The 18,779-nt window shown below is 38.0% G+C and overlaps 1 protein-coding gene and 1 pseudogene across 4 annotated transcripts in view; both read left to right on the forward strand.

Annotated features, from left to right (window-relative positions):
- The window catches only part of Tmem117 (transmembrane protein 117), a 569,660-nt gene that overhangs the window by 138,029 nt on the left and 412,852 nt on the right, over nucleotides 1-18,779 (forward strand). The window lies entirely within an intron of this gene.
- LOC147821496 (small ubiquitin-related modifier 2 pseudogene) overlaps nucleotides 1-18,779 on the forward strand; it is a 99,392-nt pseudogene continuing 80,613 nt past the window's right edge. Inside the window, exon 1 of the transcript XR_015446951.1 lies at nucleotides 1-18,779. This exon is cut by the window's right edge and continues 80,613 nt beyond it. The product of XR_015446951.1 is annotated as a small ubiquitin-related modifier 2 pseudogene (transcript).

Below are 18,779 nucleotides of genomic sequence, written 5' to 3' on the forward strand. Positions count from 1 at the left end.
GTTCCATGGCTACTCTGTAAGGCTGCTAAGGCAAGGATAGGCTGATTGGGGCTGGCACTTTTGATCTCTAGTTTTTGTTTTTTAAAAAAATTCACTAAGTTTCTTGGTACATTGTAGGTATACAATATGCTGGCATACATTATTGGGAATTTGTACCTTTACGTAATGTATCTTGGTTCTTATTTTTTCCCCATTCCCCTGCCTTCCCTTCAACCCTGCCACTCTTCCCTATTTACAAAGACTTTGTTTCCATTTTTTCTTTTTCTCATATTTATTCCTTTCCTGTACCCCTCCCACTTCCCCTTTCCCTTTCGACCTTTTGTTTCTATTTCACATTGTCTATTATATATTTTGATCCTTATTTGCGCTTTCAGTTTCTCACACCAGAGAAACTATTTGGTATTTACATATATGTGTCCTATTTATTTCACTTAAGAGTATCGCCTCAATGTGCATCCATTTAGCTATAAATGTATCTAGTAGTACAGAGTACTACTGAGTAGTACTCCATTTTATTAAAAAAAACCCCACATCTTTTTTTATCCAGTTTCCAGTTGATGGGCACTTGGGCTGTTTCCAAGTTTTAGCTATTACAAACTGTGCCACTATGAACATGGGTGCACATATATTGCTGTGGTATGATTCTTTTAATTCTTTTGGGAAGATACCCAGCAGGGGAATAGCTGGGTCAAATGCGACTTCTAATCCTAGTTTTTTGAAGTATCTCCATACCCAACCAACATGGGAATGGTCTACATTCCCACCAACAAGTGAAAAAAGGTTCCTTTTCCCCCACAACCCTGCCAACATTTGCTACTGGTTGATTTCTTGATAGCAGCCATTCTTTCTGGAGTGAGGTAGAATCTCAGCTTTGTTTTCACTCGAATGACCAGTGATGTCGAACATTTTTTCATATGTTTATTTTCTATTTCTACTTCTTTGTCTGAGAAATGTCTGTTCATTTCAGATGTCCATTTTTGGCTTGGGTCTTTAAATTTGGGAGGTCTGATTTTTTAAAGTTCTATATATATTCTAGATAGTAGACCTTTGTCTGAAGAACAGCTAGTGAAAATTTCTTCCCACATTGTGGGTTGTCTGTTCACACTGCTGGTGGCTTCTCTTGCTGTGCAGAAGCTTTTTAATAAGAAGAGATCCCACTTGTTGATTGTTTGTGCCAGTTATGTGCAACTGAGATTTTGTTCATGAAATCCTTTCTTACACCAGTGTTTTCAAGAGTTCTACCTGACCTCTGTTCCAGCTGGTTTAGTATTTCTGTTTTAATATTTAGATCTTTGATCCATTTCAATTTTAGTTTAGTGCACGGTGAGAGATTTAGGTCTAGTTTTAATCTTTGGCAAGTTGAAACCCAATTTTTCCAGCACCATTTATTAAAGAGGCTATCTTTCCTCCAGTGAGGATGTTTGGCTCCTCTGTCAAATATAAGGTGGCTGAGTATGTCTGGCATTGTTACAGCATCTTCTAATCTGTTCCACTGGTCCTCAGGTCTGTTTCTTTGCCAGCACCATGCTGTTTTTATTACAGTAGCTTTGTAGTATAGTTGCAAGTTGGGGATTGTGATATCCCCTGCCATGTCTCTGTTACCTAGAATTGCTTTTGCTATTCTGGGTCTATTCTTGTTCCAAATGAATTTTTGGATTGTTTTCTCGAAGTTTATGAAATATGCTGTTGGAATTTCAATTTGGATTGCACTGAATCTATAAGCAGTTTTAGAAATATGGCCATTTTCACTATATTGGTTTTTCCTACCCAGGAGCAAGGGATATCTTTCCATTTTCTAATATCCTCTTTGATCCTTTTTTCAGAGTGCTGCAGTTTTCAGAGTGGAGGTCTTTGATTTCTTTCATTAGGTTGATTCCTAGGTGTTTTACTTTTTTGGATGCTATTGTGAAGGGAGTTGTTTCTCCAGTTTCTCTCTCAGTGAGTCTGTTGTTCATGTACAGGATGGCTATTGATTTTTTGTGTTGACCTTGTATCCAGCTACTGTACTGAATTTGGTTATTATGTCTAGAAGACTTTTGGTGGAGTTCTTGGGGTCTTATATAGAGAGTATCATGTTATCTGCAAATAATGCAGAAAAAGCGTTCGATAAAATCCAATACCCATTCATGATAAATACCCTACAAAAATTGGCATAGATGGTCTCTATCTCAACCTGATAAAAGCCATCTATAAAAAACCAACAGCCAATATCATACTAAGTGGTCAAAAACTGAAATCCATCATGCAAAAATCAGGAACAAGACAAGGATCTCCACTATCACCACTCCTGTTCAATATAGTTTTTTAAACATTAGCCACAGCAATTAGACAAGAGAAAGAAATAAAAGGACTAAAGATAGGAAACAAAGAAGTTCTTTTGATCACTAGCTTTCAAGGCTATTTTTCCAGGTATGTTTTATTTTGTGGGAAAGAGGACAACAATCAATTTATACCTTCATACATTCTGGTATTCTAGTTCTCCCTATAGATGATGCCTTTAACACCCTTCTTCACCTTCTAACATACATTGTTTTTCTTCCTATTAAAGGAAAAATATAAAAAAGATTAAAAACAATCATTATATCTATGGCTTGACATAAAAGATATGGATACATTTCATATCAAAATCTAATTTTTATTTATTTAGATACAGTGATAGTATTAGATAGCTGATCAAAATGTTAAGAAGGCAATATTTGATCAGAACACATCTGTTTCATAGGAGGAAGAGAAAGTATTAAGGTTAGATATTGGACTATGGCTAGTAGGCTGTGGTTCAGCTCTTATTGAAAGCTAAGACATGTTCTTATTTGGTGAATGCCTCCTCTTTGGTTGGTACTTCAAATGGTAGGTTTGTACTGAAAAATTTGAATAATATCCCAGGTTAGTAGAAGTAAATGAGCTAATTTAGTGAATTCAGGCAAAATGTAGTCAGTGAGAGTCTATGGAGATATGAATAAAGCTTGCATAATGAGTCATAGGTATTATAAAATGCTTTACCTTCTTACACAATTGAAGTGAGTCAAAAACATGGAGAATTTGATCAGTTGAGCAGAAGGTCCAACTGGGGTTGAATTTATACACCCCTCCTGGATGCCATGGTAGCAGGGCTTTCTTTCCATGCTGTTGCTGGCATAATGTGAATAATAATTGGAGGCAGGGAGCTAAATGTGTAAGTCATATTTTCTTCTGGGAAAGCAGAGAAAGTATTTGCTGATGACAAAGGATGAGATCATGAAGGAAAGAATTGGAGTTAAAAAGAAAAAAATTATTAAACTGATCCTGAGTTTGAAAGCTTCTGGGCATAACATTGCACATAGCACATTTCCTCCCCAATTTAGGTTAAAGTCAGAGTAGGTGGCAAGTCATGTGGTTGCATAACTACATCAGCTCTTCCATCATAGCTTGGAACAAACACTGAACTGAAAACTCATGATCTGTGTAAATTGACTGCAGATTGTTCTGTTTGCTTCTCACCTAGGAAGTTCTCATTTGTCCACAGAAGGCAAGGGAGTCAAGATGGGGGTACTTATATTTTTCTGTGACTTTTGCTTACTTTGTCTTTAATGTTATTCTTAAGTGTATTTTATACTTGCTTCATATTGTATACATGCTCAGATTGTCCTCAGTGGTCTGATCGTTTTCTGATTTTATCAAATACATGTTGAATGCTTGGATAAGTAAGAGATGGAAAAAGCGTCAGCAAGAGCCCTTCACATTTTCAATTTCTATTTTTTCTATTCCGAACCTTTCCCACTAGAAAAAGAAAAAAAAGAAAAAGGAAAAGAAAAAGGGATTCTTTCTATCCTATTCTCTATGACTCCTAAACAGACCCTAATGAAAAACAGAACATAAATTTAAAAAAACCACACACATTATGTAAAAACAAATGGTTTTATAATTTATAGTTCAAACCACAACATTTTAGAAAGTAAAAGGGGGTGATGTTAATAACAACATAAAGGAAAAGACATAGACTTTAATGTCCAGGGCTGATTTAAATGTATGATCTTTTTACTTAAAGTCAGCAGGAGGAAACATAAGTGAGGAGGGAAAGGGATCATCTTGGGATATTCTAGAAGGAAATCTTGGCCTTGATGCACGCTGAATATCCATAGACAGTTGTAACTAATTTCCAGTATACTTCACTTCTAGTAAGGACCATTAAAATGAGATTATTTTAAAATAAAAGAACTGTTTTCAAGGAATAACTGGAGTATTGCTAAATATATATAGTAAGAATGAGTTACAAGGTAAAAAATAAAGTCATGGGAATCTAAGTGAGGCTCCATGTGGCATGGAACTGTTTCTAAACAACAACTAGCAATAACACGAGGCCCCCACAGAGCCATGTGAGCAAGCTCAGAAGCAGATCTTCTGCAAATCAAGTCATGATTGTCCTGTAGCTTCAGCTAATATGGTTATAATAGGTAACCTTGTGAGTGGCTCAGAGTGTGCTCAAATTCCTGACTTGCAGAAATTGTGGGATAATAAATGTCTGCTGTTTTAAACTGCTATATTTCATGATAATTTGCCTCCCAGAATGAGATAAACTGATATATTCAATTTAAAGTAGTGCATTGTATATGATGAAAAGGTACAGAAAGAAACCAATAAATGCATTACACCCCCCCCCCCACACACAGAATGGGCACAAAATCCCCATGCATGATGGGTAGAAGTTTTCCTTGCTTTCTTCCATTCACTGAATTAGTTTTGTTTTCTGCCCTGTGTTCTTCTGGATATTTTCTTCAGTGATGATGATGATGGAGAAGCATTCAAGTAGTTGTATAGAATATTAGCAAATAATAGAGAATTCAATCTCAAGCATAGCCGCCACAATTATTTTACACCGTATATTTGGAAGAAGCATTACTGATCCTTTCTTACTAGAATAGAGATTTTTTTCTTATGAATTTTTATAAAGAAGACCCTCTAAATTGTGGAGAGCATCCTCAATGACATTCCTAGTAATACCCTTACAGTAAATGGAACAGTTGTTTGCCTGCTGGTTCTTTTCAAGTATGTCAATATGGTCTTCATTCTGTTTTTAAGGACTAGCCTAATTGTAGGTATGGTACTCAAATGGGCCTTATTAGTCTCTGAGGAGAACAACTTGTGTACTTGATTTTTTCAACAATATCCTGTATCATGACAAAGAAGCTTGTCAGATTTCTTCTGCAGATGGTTGTCTTTGGGGGATGATTTCAAATTCTATTTTGTAGTAAAGTAGAAAAGGTAATTGGTCAATAACATCTTGACTTTTTTTTTGGTACTAGGGATTGAACTCAGGACCTTGTGCCTGCAAGGCAGGCGGCGGAACCACTGAGCTAAATCCCCAGCCCAACATCTTGACTTTTTACAGCTGTATTATTTTGTGATTTATTGTCTAAAATATGTATGTATATATTATCATTCATTATAAAAAGGCAAATATTCAGCTTGTGATACTGCTGAAGTAAGGTTAAATCCAGGCTAATTGTAGGATTTTGACTTTAGGGTAGGCAAAACCTTTGCAGAATTATATCTCTCTTTAGCACAGTACAATATTTTAGAGTCATCAGATTATGGGTGCTGTATATCATTTTAATTTAGGAGTAATGGTGTAATGTTGTTTCAGTTGGGCATGAGAAAGTACCTGTATTTAAAACTGTTTTGAGACTTGGCGGTTTTTACTACAGCCTACACATGGACAAATAATTCTTACTAAAATCACTTAGCACTTCCTGTGAGCTTTGTGCGACACATAGATTTATATGTACCTCCTCTTAGTAGGAAATGAGTTTGAATTTTACTTTAGGAGGTGAGAATTATATTGCAAGCGGAAATATAAAAAGATACAATAAAACTGTTTCAGCTGGTAATGTCACAGCATCACTAATCAGAGAAAGCACAGCAGAGCCACAGAATTATCTTTTATATTTTTCAGAATGAAGGAGAAAAAAGCCCTTTAATTGCTTGCAAGAAAAGACAGCAGCAAAATATTTTACATGATAGATGTCTCTTAGTGTGCAGTGCAGATTTATCATCTCTTTAAAAATTAACTTAAATATAAAAATTGTTGGAGGCTCCTAGCATTCGTCTGTGCCTCCTCTGTTCTGAAATCCATCAGCTTGCTGATTATTCCCTCTTACTTTCACATGGCAATCTTGCTCATTGCTCTGAGTCTTGCCATTGTTTTTTTTTAATTAAATTATTTTATTGGTACATTGTAGGTATACAACACAATTACATTTCTCATTGGGAATTGTACCTTTACATAATGCATCTTGGTTCTTATTTTTTCCCCATTCCTAGCCCTCCCTTCATACCCTCCACCCTTCCCTATTTACAAAGACTTTATTTCCATTTCTCATCATTTTTCCTTTCCCTTCTTTCCTTTCCCCTGCCCCTCTCACTACCCCTACCCCTTTGGACCTTTACTTCCTATTTTACATTTTCGATTATTCGTTCTAATCATTGGTACATTTTAGGTATACAATATAATGACATTCATCATTGGAAATTTGCACCTTTACATAGTCTCTCTTGGTTCTTATTTTTCACCCTTGCCCAGCCCTCCCTTCAACCCCTCCATTCCTCCCTATTTACAAAGATTTTGTTCCTATTTTTCCATGTTCTCATATTAATCCCATTCCCTTCTATCCTTTCCTCTAGCGCTCCCACTTCCTTCCCCTTTGGTCCTTTTTTTCCTATTTCACATTACCTATTATACATTTAGTCCTTATTTACACTTTCAGTTTCTCACACCAGAGAAACTATTTGGAATTTATTCATGTGTGTCCTATTTATTTCACTTAAGAGTATTGCCTCAATGTGCATCTACTTAGCTATAAATGTCTCTAATTTCTCATTTTTTATGGCTGAGTAGTACTCCATTTTATAAAAAAACTACATTGTCTTTATCCAGTCTCCAGTTGATGGGCATTTGGGCTGTTTCCAAGTTTTAGCTATTACAAACTGTGCTGCTATGAACATGGGTGCACATATATCACTGTAGTATGATTCTTTTAATTCTTTGGGGAAGATCCCCAGAAGTGGAATAGCGGAGTCAAATGGGACTTCCAGTCCTAGTTCTTTGAGATATCTCCATATTGATTTCCACAGTGGTTGCACCAGTCTACACTCCCACCAGCAGTGGATCAGGGTTCCTCTTTCCCCACAGCCCCGCCAGCATTTGTTAGTGGTTGATTTCATGATAGCAGCCATTCTTTCTGGAGTGAAGTAGAATCTAAGCATTGTTTTCATTTGCATCTCTCGAATGACCAGTGATGTTGAACATGTTTTCATATATTTATTTGCTATTTCTACTTCTTTGTCTGAGAAATGTCTGTTCATTTCAGATCCCCATTTTTGGATTGGGTCTTTAAATTTGGGAGGTCTGATCTTTTTAAGTTCTTTATAGATTTGAGTTAGTAGACCTTTGTCTGAGGAAGAGCAGGTGAAAATTTTTTCCCACATTGTGGGTTGTCTCTTCACACTGCTGGTGGTTTCTCTTGCTGTGCAGAAGCCTTTTAATAAGAAGAGATCCCACTTGTTGATTGTTTGTGCTAGTTCACAGGCAACTGAGGTTTTGTTCATAAAATCTTTTCCTACACCGATGTCTTCAGGGGTTCTACCTAACCTCTGTTCCAACTGGTTCAGAGTTTCTATTTTAATATTTAGGTCTTTAATCCATTTTGATTTTAGTTTAGTGCATGGTGAGAGATACAGGTCTAGTTTTAATCTTTGGCAAGTTGAAGCCCAATTTTTCCAGCACCATTTATTAAAGAGGCTATCTTTCCTCCAGTGAGGGTGTTTGGCTCCTTTATTGAAGATGAGATGGCTGAGTGTGTCTGGCGTTGTTTCTGCATCTTCTAATCTGTTCCACTGGTCCTAAGGTCTGTTTTCCAGTACCATGCTGTTTTTATCACAGTAGCTTTGTAGTAGAGTTGCAGGTTGGGGATTGTGATACCCCCTGCCATGTCTCTGTTACCTAGAATTGCTTTTGATATTCTGGGTCTCTTCTTGTTCCATATGAATTTTTAGATTATTTTCTCGAGGTCTATGAAGTATGCTCCTGGGATAGCAATTGGATTTGCATTAAATCTATACAGCAGTTTTGGAAGTATGGCCATTTTCACTATATTAATCCTTCCTACCCAGGAGCAGGGGATGTCTGTCCATTTTCTGATATCATCTTCAATCTCTCTTTTCAGAGTGCCATAGTTTTCAGAGAAGAGGTCTTTGATTTCTTTTGTTAGGTTGATTCATAGGTATTTCAGGTTTTTGGATGATATTGGGAAAGGAATTATTTGCCCTGTTTCTCTCTCAGTGAGTCTGTCATTTGTATAGAGGAAAACTATTGATTTTTCTGTGTTAACCTTGTAAACAGCTACTTGACTGAATTTGGTTATTAAGTCTAGAAGACTTATGGTGGAGTTCTTGGGGTCTTCTCTATAGAGTATCATGCCATCTGCAAATAATGACAATTTGACTTCCTCATTTCCTATCTTTATTCCTTTTATTTCTTTCTCTTGTCTAATTGCCATGGCTAGTGTTACCAGAATTATATTGAACAAGAGTGGTGATAGTGGACATCCTTGTCTTGTTCCTGATTTTAGTGTGAAGGATTTCAGTTTTTGACCATTTAGTATGATATTTTCTGTTGGTTTTTCATAGATGGCTTCTATCAGTTTGAGGTAGAGACCATCTATTCCCATTTTTTGTAGGGTTTTTATCATAAATGCATGTTGGATTTTGTCAAATGCTGTTTCTGCATCTATGGAGATAATCATATGGTTTTTGTCTTTGGCTCTATTGATATAGTGTATTACATTGATTGATTTTTCTATACTGAACCATCCCTGCATCCCTGGGATGAATCCCACTTGATCAGGGTGTATGATCTTCTTGATGATCTTCTGCATTCTATTTGCCATTATCTTATTAAGGATTTTTGCATCTATATTCATTAGTGAGATTGGCCTATAGTTCTCTTTTTCGGTTCGGTCTTTCTCTGATTTGGGGATCAAGGTGATGCTTGCTTTCAGGAATGAATTTGGGAGTATTGCTTCCCTTTCAATTTCATTGAAGAGTTTAAAGAGTAGTGGCAGCAGTTCCTCTCTAAATGTCTTGTAGAATTCAGCAGTGAAGCCATCAGGGCTCGGGCTTTTCTTAGTTGATAAGTTTTTAATTGCATTTTCAATTCCATTGGTTGATATTGGGTTGTTCAGAATTTTTAGGTCTTCTTCGTTCAACTTTGGTAATTCATATGTATCTAGGAATCTGTCCATTTCTTCTGTGGTGTCCATCTTATTGGCGTATAGGTTCTGGAAGTAGGTATTGATGATCCTCTGGATTTCTGCTGGGTCTGCTGTAATTTCACCCTTTTCATTCCTAATTACATGGATTTGGGCCTTTTCTTTCCTTTTTCTGACGAGGTTGGTTAAGGGTTTGTCAATTTTGTTGATTCTTTCAAAGAACCAACTTGGCTTCATTCATTTTTTGTATCATTCTCTTAGTCTCCATTGCGTTGATTTCTCCTCTGATCTTTATAATTTCCTCCCTTGTATGAGCTTTGGGGTTGTCCTGCTCTTCTTTTTCTAGAAGCTTGAGGTTCAGCATCAGGTTGTTTAATTGGGCTCATTCTATTTTCCTAATATGCATATTCACTGCTATGAATTTCCCTCATAAGACTGCTTTCATTGTGTCCCATAGATTCCGATATGTTGTACTGTCATTGTCATTTAATTGAAGGAACTGTCTGATTTCTTCTTTAATTTTCTCTGTGACCCATTGGTTATTCAGAAGTGTGTTCAATTTGCATGTGTTTATGAAATTTTTTGAGTTTCTTTTGCTATGTATCTCCAATTTCATCACACTATGGTCTGATAATATACAGGGGATAACTTCAATTCCTTTGCACTTACTTAAACATGTTCTGTGTGTGAGTATGTGGTCTATTTTTGAGAATGACCCATGTGCAGCTGAGAAGAATGTGTATTGTAATTTTGTGGGGTGGAAGACTCAGTAAACATCTGTTAAGTTCATTTGTTCAAGAGTTCGATTGAGTTCTAGTATTTCATTACTTATTTTTACTCTAGTTGATCTATCTATTTGTGACAGTTGGTGATGAGGTCCCCCACTACAACTGTATTAGTGCATATATGACTTTTCATGTCTGTTTGTTTTTGTTTTGTATAGTTGGGCACGCTAGTGTTTGGTGCATAGATATTTATGATTGTCATCTCTTCCTCTTGGATTCTTCCCTTTACAAGGATATAGTGTCCTTCTTTGTCTCTCTTAATCAGTGTTGGTTTGAAATCTACTTGATCTGCAAAGAGGATAGCTACTCCTGCTTTTTTTTGGGTTCCTGTCGCATGCAGTATTGTTTTCCACCCTTTAACTTTCAGTCTATGAGTTTCCTTTTGAATTAAGTGTGTTTCTTGTATGCAGCATATTGTTGGATTTTGCTTCTTGACCCATTCTGCCAGTCTGTTTCTTTTGATTGGTGAATTGAGACCATTAACGTTGATGGTTATAACTGAAATATATTGACATCATTGCCATGACTTTTTCTTTTTGTTGGGTTCTCCCCCTTTACATTTAATTTCTTGTCTTGCCAGATGGGTTCATTCTACTTTGCTTCCTGGGGTTGTGATCCTCAATGTCTGTTCCTAGGATATTGTGTAAAATTCTTTGGAGTGCTGGTTTGATATTCACAAAGTTTCTAAGGCACTCTTTGTCGTGAAATTATCTTATTTCTCCATCCATTTTGAAAGATAGTTTTACAGGGTACGTCAATCTGGGTTGGAGGCTGTTTTCTTTTAGGGCTTGAAATATGTCACTCCAAGCTCTTCTTGCCTTGATGATTTGTGTTGTGAAGACTTCTGTGATTCTGATGGGCTTTCCTTTGCATGTGATTTGTTTCTTTTCTCTCACTGCTTGTAGAACTTTATTCTTCTCTTGAGTTACTGGAATGTTAACAATTATATGCCTATGTGTAGATTTCTTTTGATCAAGGCTATTTGGAGTCCTATATGCCTCACTTATCTGTGTGTCAAGTTTTTTTCCCCTGCTCGGGAGGTTTTCTGCCTTTACTTCCGTGAAGAGTTTTTTTTATGTCCTCTGCATGCTCTCCTGTTTCTTCATTGACTCCAATCAGTCTTATATTATCCTTTTTTGCATCATCTAGCAGCTGCTGGATTGATTTCTCATGTTCCCTTATAATTTTGAAGCAATTTTTCTTTTCCTGGTCATTAATTGTAATCTTATCTTCTATATCTGAAATTCTGTCCTCACATTGGCTCATTCCGCTGTGTAGACTTTCAATGGAGTTTTCCATCTCCTGGAAATCTATTTGCATCTGTTTTATGGATTCCATTTGTTTACTGTGTTGGCATATCTTCCTCAGCTCCTCTCTAGATTTATTAATCATGTCTTACACTAAGAGCACAATTTCTCCTGTTATCTGAGAAATTATTTCTGATTTCATTTTTTCCTGATCCCCTTTTGTTGCCAGTTCAGTGGGTCCAGGTGGTTGAGTATCAGAGGGTTCCATCTCATTTCCCTTTGGGGTTGCTGTAGGTGATCTCAAAGTCTGGTTTTGAGACTTATTTATGTGTTTTCTCATTTTGACTCTATTGGGGGGCTGTTAGCGCCTGCACTAATTACCTCCTCTGAGCTGGGAGAGGTGGGACAGGGGCTGGGAGCAGCAGTAGGGATAGTGACCCAAAAGCCCTTTCCTGTGGGCTGGGAGCAGCGGTAGGGATGGTGGCCAGGAAGTCCCTTCCTCTGGACCAGAAGCAGTGGGATGGCGGCTCAGAAGCCCCTCCCTCTGGGCCAGGAGCGGTGGGCATGGTTGCCCAGGAGCCCCTTCCTCTGGGCCAGGAGCAATGGGACAAGAGGTGGCTCAAATGCCCTTTCCTCTGGGCTGGGAGTAGCGGGAGGGATGGTGACTGGGAAGCCCCTTCCTCTGGACCAGGAGCAGTGGGACTCAGTACCTTGGTCTGGTGGTCTAGTGTCCTCTGCATCTTTGTAGTGTGGAACCAGGTGGCTGCCTGTCTGCAGCGGGGTGATTCGGCATCTTCTGAGCAATTCCAGACTTCGGTAGGGAGTGCACAGATCCGCCTGTCTGCAGTGGGCTGACCTGGTGTATTCCGCATGACTGGGGACCTTGGTAGGTCATGGGCAGACCTGCCTGTCTGCAGCAGGGTGACTCGGCGTCTTCCGCATGACTCCAAGTCTTGCCATTGTGCTGGGTGTGTCAGAAATTCATGTGGTTTCACCTATGGCCTTTTTGTCAAAACCATCCAGTGGGTACCTCTTGGTCTTTTGTCTGCTTGACCTCTTCCCCTGTCACTTAACACCACCATTCCTGCTTTCTGGAAGTATTCCATTTCTTCGGTCCCTAACTCCATACTCCCTCATACTCTGTATTGTCTCCTCTCAAGGCACTGATTTTCAGTATTCATAAGGCCCTCATCACACAAGATTCTATTCTTCCTTTATTGCTCTATCCAAGCGTCTTGTGGGAATTCACCTCCCTGGCTTAATTAACTATCCTTATGCATGTGATTCTAAAATAGATATGCCTCTCCCTGGTTTTCTCTCCAACCGACTATCATAATACCTGCTAGAAATATCCATTCAACTATCTCAACAATGGTTAACCACTATAATCCAAAACTGAACTCTCCTTCCCCACATCCTATCCCTTCCCATTTTTTTCTGTTCTGTACCAGTGAATAGTACCAATATCTGCCCAGTGGCTAAGGCCAGATACTTACATATTAGTCATTCTTTCTTGTCCTGTCTTACTTTGTGCACATAGTAAATCACAAAGCTCATTTATTTTTCCTGCTGGGCATCTCTCATATCCATTTGCTTAGGTCTATCTTCACTGCTACTGCACTTGTCACTTCTTCCTTCAGTGCTGCAATAGCCTCCCTTTCTCATTATCTCCACATGGTGACAGTTCTCTAAAACACATATATCCCTGCTTCTGACTCTTCAGTGGAATTTCCTTGCTTTCATAATAAAATCTGAAGTTCTTTCCATGGCTGATAAAACTCTAATAATACAGCCCCAGCTTACCTCATTATTCTGAACTTGCATTATTTTTGCCCAAAGATGAAATTCCATGCAAATGAACTTCTTTTAGTTCTAACAATAGAACATTCTTGCTTCTGGGTGCCAGACCCCAGATAGCCCTCACACTCCACTCCTTTACTGCTAATGCTCTGACAGACTTATAGTGCTTATTCAGGATCTGCTCAGGCATCATTTCCTCTGGGAAAATTTAACACTTTAAGTTCAGGTATCAGTATGGATCACTCCGCCCACTTGCGACAAGGAAAATGAACTGGAGACCTAACCCATGAGGACCCCTGGGGGATGCCCACCAGCCTCCAGCTTAGCCATGTGTGTGGGCAGAGCAAGTGTGGGCTGAGTGTGGCCTGCTCAGTCTGGCTTGCCCTGCCCACTTGGGACCAGGAGACCGAACTGGTGAAGACCCCCTGTGCATGATCACCAGCCTCCAGCTTAGCCACTCAGGCACCTGTAACAAGAGCCCCCTCCCCCACCTCTTGGCTGTAAAGCTACTTGGATCCATACTACAGAGGCACAGGAGGGCATAAAAACCATTGTACTGAGCTGAAGAAGTGAACAACAGAGAGAGGGCCTCAGACTCCCTGATGAAAACTAAAGCCCACTGGAAAAGTGAAGAGAATCTCTGCAATAAAGGCACACCAGACCACCGTGCTTGGTAAGTTGGAGGGATCATCACTACCCATCGGAACCTGGACTATCTTCAGGGGAAAGGTAGCTGGAACCTGCAGTAGAATCTGGCAGAGTTCAACCCTGCAGGAGGTCAGGGAGCTCAACTTGGGACTTGCAGCCAGAAATCTGAGTGAATCTTATGAATCTGTGACTGGCTTACTCATTAACTTACAACTGGCTTACTCATTGACTCATAACTGCACACTGCTGCCCACACTGTCTATTGTGACAGCAGAGACATACCCTGAAGGAGGCCCTTCATTTTTACCTTTTATTTGTTATTTTAAAAATTACCACTTTTTTTTGCTCTTATTTTTAATTTTTTTCTTATTTGCTACTCTTAAAATTTCTATTTTTCTCTTTTTTCTTTCTTTTCTCTTTTCTTTCTCTCTCTCTCTGCCTTGCTCCCTTGCTGTCCCACATTGTTCTTCATCTCCCTTTGTGGTCCTATTCTGCCCCTAATTTGTATTTCTTCTTTATCTTTCTTTTCTTCTCTTTCCTTCTCTTGCCTGTGCCCTCTGGTCTCACTGATAACCTTACCCTATCCTCCTACTTACCTATTCCTCCTTCCCCTTCTAACTCCCCATCCTGAAGGGTAAAGTTGCTGTATTGAAGAGTTCATTCACTATAACCCTATGTTAGATTGGTCCTTGATTTTGATTAATTCACACAGGTAAAGGCGATAGATTAATAACTAACACAAATTGTCATTTTCTAAGAGGTACTTGATGTTATGGTGTTGCTGATTGTATCACTTGGGCTAAGATGTTGTGATTGATCTAATCAGTTGTCCTTCCTGGTATAATGAAAATGAGACAGCCTCAGAGCCATTAGAGACTCAAAACCTAAAGACCAGCTATATCTGGAAGACATCTCTGAGAAGCAATCATTCCATAAGTGTTCTAAATACATCAACAAAGATATTTAAAATAAGTAACTTCAAAATATCAACCCAGGAATTGAACCAAGGACAGTACCAAAAACAAAAATGAGAAGACATTTAAGTAAGACACAAACTCAGACTTCCACTCCACAAAAGGCAAATTCTGGGGGAAACGAGGTGGAAAAGTCTGATAATCAACCACCTGGACACCCTGAATTGATAGCACAGGAAGTTACAAAACAGATGAATGAGGCTCTAGAAAAATTCAAAACAGAAATAATTTCCCAGATAACTACAGAGATGGTGAGTAGAGTGAAAGACATGATTAGAGGCTCTAGAACAGAAACAGATAAAAAAATAGATGAGCTCAGAAATGTGCTGGAAGCCATGAATGCCCAGCATAAGAAAGAAATGGAAACCATGATCCCCCCAACATAAGAAAGAAACGGAATCCATGAAACAGATTCAAACAGATACTCAGGAGATTAAAAACTCCATTGAAAGCATGCAAAGCAGATTAAGGGAATCTGAAGATAGAATATCAGATATAGAAGACAGGATTCCATTTAAGGACCATGAAAACAGAGATCTCTTCAAAATAGTAAAGGATCATGAGAAATCAATCTAGCAGCTGCTAGATGATGCAAAGAAGAATATCATAAGACTGATAGGAGTCCACGAAAATACAGGAGAAAATACAATTGACATAAAAAAACTGTTCACAGAAGTAATAGTAGAAAACTTCCCAGACAGAGGTGGAGAATTGGACATACAGATAAATGAGGCATGTAAAACTCCAGCTAGCCATGATCAAAAAAAAAAAATCTACACCTAGACATATAATAGTCAAGATCCCAGAAACCCAGCAGAAGAATAAAATCCTACAGGCAGTTAGAGAAAAGAAACAAATCACCTACAAAGGAAAGCCCATCAGAATCATGGCAGATCTCTCAACACAAACCCTCAAATCAAGGAGAGCCTGGAGTGAAGTATTTCAAGCCCTAAAAAGAAATAACTTCCAACCTAGACTGTTGTATCCTGCAAAATTATCTTTCAAGATTGATGGGGAAATTAGATACTTCCATGACAAAGAACACCTGAGTAATTTCATGAACATGAAAGCAGCACTGCAAACAATTCTAAGCAATATCCTAGAAAAAGACAATGAAGGTCACAACTCCATGAAGCTCAACAGAGGGATGCCACCAGGCACGGTAAGACACTAAAGGGAAAGGGGGAAAATAAGAAAAGAGCCAACAACAGTAAAACATCATGACAAGGATGAGTCAATATCTATCAATTATAACTCTCAATGTTAATGGCCTCAATTTACCAATCAAAAGAAATAGACTGACAGAATGGATTAAGAAGCAAAATCCAGCAATATGCTGTATACAAGAAATACATCTAACTCAAAAAGAAATTCACAGACTGAAAGTAAAAGGATGGAAAACAGTTCTCCAAGTGACAGGAACCCAGAAAAAAGCAGGGGTAGCAATCTTATTTGCAGACAAAGTAGATTTCAAACCAAAACTAACTAAGAGAGACAAAGTCGGTTACTACATCCTTGTGAAGGGAACAATCCAAGAGGAAGAGCTGACAATCCTAAATATATATGCACCAAATACGAATGCCCCCAACTATACAAAACAAATATTAATGGGCATGAAAAATCAAATAAGCACTAATAAAATTGTAGTGGGGGACCTCAATACCCTACTATCACAAATGAACAGATCATCTAGACAAAAAATTAACAATGAAATTCTAGAACTGAACCAAGCTATTGAATAAATAGACTTAATAGATATTTGAAGAGTGTTCCACCCCACAAAATCAGAATACACATTCTTTTCAGCTGCGCACGGGTCATTCTCCAAAATAGACCATGTGCTAGCTCATAGGACATGTCTAAGTAAATGTAAAAGAATTGAAGTTACCCCCTGTATATTATCAGACCATAGTGCAATAAAATTGGAGGTCAATAACATAAGAAAGTGCAAAACTCCCACAAACACCTGGAAATTGAATAACACCCTCCTGAACAACCAATGGGTCATGGAGGAAATTAAAGAAGAAATTAGACAGTTTCTACAAGTAAATGACAAGGCCAGTACAGCATACAGGAATTTATGGGACACAATGAAACAGTTCTACATGGGAAATTCATAGCAGTGAATGCCCATATTAGGAAAACAGAGAGAACTCAGGTAAATAACCTAATGCAGAATCTCAAACTCTTAGAAAAAGAAGAGCATAACAGACCCAAAGCTGGTACAAGAAAGGAAACTATAAAGATCAGAGCAAAAGAAATGCAATGGATACTAAGAGAATGATACAAAAAATTAATGAATCAAAGAATTGGTTTTTCAAAAGAATAAAATTGATAAACCTTTAGCCAACCTTATCCAAAAAAAGGAAAGAAAAGGCTCAAATCCATGCAATTAAGAACAAAAAAGGTGGTCACAACAGACCCAGCAGAAATCCAGAGGATCATCAATACCTACTTTGAGAACCTGTACTCTAATAAAATGGAAAACACAGAAGAAATGGACAGATTCCTAGATACATACAAATTGCCAAAGTTAAATGAAGATATAAAAGTTCTAAGCACCCCAATTACAATGAGTGAAATTGAAAATGTAATAAAAAATTTACCAACAAAGAAAAGCCTAGGTCCTGATGGCTTCACTGCTGAATTCTATATTTAAATGACATTTAGCCACTACTCTTTAAACTCATCAAGGACATTGAAAAGGGAAGCAAGGCTTCCAAATCCATTCCTGGAAGCAAGTGTTACTTTGATTCCAAAACCAGGGAAAGACTCAATCCAAAAGAGGACTACAGGCCAATCTCCGTAATGAACATGGATGCAAAAATCCTCAACAAGATACTGGAAAACATAATACAGAGGGTCATCAAGAAGATCATATACCCTGACCAAGTTGGATTTATCCCAGGGATGCAAGGATGGTTCAACATCCGTAAGTCAATAAATGTAATGCACTCTATTAACAGAGTCAAGGACAAAAAACATGTCATCATCTCAATAGATGCAGAAAAAACATTTGATAAAATCCAACACCCATTCATGATAAAAATGCTACAGAAAATTGGAATAGAATGTCTTTATCTCAACCTGATTAAGGCTGTTTATGAAAAACAAACAGCCAACATCATACTAAATGGTCAAGAACTGAAAAGTTTCACACTAAAATGAGGAACAAGATAAGAATGCCCACTATCACTATTCCTATTCAATATAGTTCTGGAAACATTAACCATAGCAATTAGCCTAGAGAAAGAAATAAAAGGAATAAATATAGGAAAGGAAGAAGTTAAACTGTCGTTACTTGCTGATGATATGATACTTTAAATAGAAGTCTCAAAAAACTCTGCCAAAAGACTTCTAGACCTAATTGACAGATTCAGTAGAGTAGCTGGATATAAGGTCAACACTCACAAAACAATAGCCTCTTATACAGAAATAGCAGACTCACTGAGAGAGAAATTTGGGAAACAATTCCTTTTACAATAGCATCCAAAAAAATGAAATATCTAGGAATCAGCCTCACAAAAGAAGCAAAAGACCTCCACACTGAAAACCACAGCACTCTGAAAAAGGAGATCGAGGAGAATATAAGAAAATGGAAAGACATCCCTTGTTCCTGGGTAGGAAGAACCAATATAGTGAAAATGGCCATACTTCCAAAACTCCTATATAGATTCAATGCAATGCCAATTGAAATTCCAGTAGTATACTTTACAGAACTAGAGAAAACAATCCATAAATTCATTTGGAATCAGAAGAGACCTAGAATAGCAAAAGTAATTCGAGGCAACAGAGTCAGGGCTGGGGGTATCAAAATCCTCAACTTGAAACTATACTACAAAGCTACTGTGACAAAATAGCATGGTACTGGCAAAGAAACAGACCTGAGGATCAGGGGAATAGATTAGAAGTTGCAGAAACAACTTCAGACCCACTCAGCCACCTCATCCTTGACAAAGTAGCCAACCACTCTCAGAGGAAAGATAGCCTGTTCAATAAACAGTGTTGGAAAAACTGGATTTCAACCTGCCAAAGATTAAAACTGGACCCTTACCTATCACCATGCACTAAACTATGATCAAA

This window comes from Heterocephalus glaber, unplaced genomic scaffold, assembly GCF_053883595.1.
Source record: "Heterocephalus glaber isolate CG9 unplaced genomic scaffold, H.glaber_assembly_v1.0 deba00001733, whole genome shotgun sequence".
Taxonomy (NCBI): Eukaryota; Metazoa; Chordata; class Mammalia; order Rodentia; family Bathyergidae; genus Heterocephalus; species Heterocephalus glaber.